At 33.7% G+C, this 1,236-nt stretch overlaps 1 protein-coding gene across 1 annotated transcript in view; it reads left to right on the top strand.

The window, feature by feature from the left end:
• Positions 1–1,236, top strand: part of LOC115305168 (olfactory receptor 6C2-like) — a 4,225-nt gene that overhangs the window by 971 nt on the left and 2,018 nt on the right. The window lies entirely within an intron of this gene.

Below are 1,236 nucleotides of genomic sequence, written 5' to 3' on the forward strand. Positions count from 1 at the left end.
GGCAGGCATAAATTTTGACATGGGAACTGTTAAAAAGAAATAAACATAAAATGGCAGAAATTTTAGGTATGTAGCAAATATTAAAAGACAGTTGAAGAGTTGACTGTATTAGGAAAGAAAGTCATTATCAGCAGTCCAAGGTTTCACAGATAAAGATAATTTTGAAGAAAAGAAAATACATTTTGTTTTTGCTTACTTGTGTTTTGTTGTTTGTTTTTGTTTTCTGTCTCTTAGGAATCATGTTAATGGTAAATTCCATAGGAAATAGCCCAACTGGTCTACAGTGTGGCTAACAAAACATTCTGAAGAAGGAGGAGGAAGAGAACTTTTGATAATAGAGCTTGTAAATAATATAGCTAATTTCTAAAATGTTTTAGGGTGTTGAAAACCATTATTTAAAATGTGGTTGTAAGAGTTTGTATGTTTTTAAATTTACAGGACAATTTCTCTCTTTATTTATATTAGTGTGATAAAGTGTTTCTTAGACTTAAAAGCTATCCATTATCAGAATTATTGTGTTAAAAGTAAAACCTAAATAACTACATACCTTCCTGAATTTTGTAGAGAGGAATTTAGCTTTATATACAAGATTGGATAAATGATCTCTGAAATTTCTTTTTACACCAAGAAGCTGTGACTATATTCTATGATTTCAGTCCTATCTGCAATTTTCCAATTTGCCACCCAGGTGGCATAGATTTTGAATTATGTTCTTATTGCTGCCATTCATGAAGCAACAACATATATTCTAGCGAGTCTTAAACATGTTGTATCATCTGCCTTTTAAAAAAAAAAATTGGGAGCATGTGGGTGGCTCAATTGGTTAAGCATCCGACTTCAGCTCAGGTCATGATCTCACAGTTCGTGGGTTCGAGCCCAGGTCAGGCTCTTTGCTGACAGCTAGCTCAGAGCCTTGGAGCCTGTCTTTGGATTCTGTGTTTAGCTCTCTCTCTGACCCTTCCCTGCTCTCGCTCTCTTGCTCTCTCTCTGTCTCTCAAAAAAAATTTTTTTTAAAAACTGTGTGCCCTCTTCACACACAATTTCCATAGAATTTAAGTGCATTCATGAATGTTCTGAAATCTATTCATGTATTTGAGGCTAAGATCTTATACTGGATATTCCATATGATAAAATTAAAAAGAACAAAGGTGTGGTATTTAAATGGTTTTGGATTCAGTTTCCAATTGAATTACTGACACAATACTTCTCTACTTGGCTATGAACCTGTAAACTTTG

The sequence above is a fragment of the Suricata suricatta genome, chromosome 10 (assembly GCF_006229205.1).
Source record: "Suricata suricatta isolate VVHF042 chromosome 10, meerkat_22Aug2017_6uvM2_HiC, whole genome shotgun sequence".
In the NCBI taxonomy this organism is placed as follows: Eukaryota; Metazoa; Chordata; class Mammalia; order Carnivora; family Herpestidae; genus Suricata; species Suricata suricatta.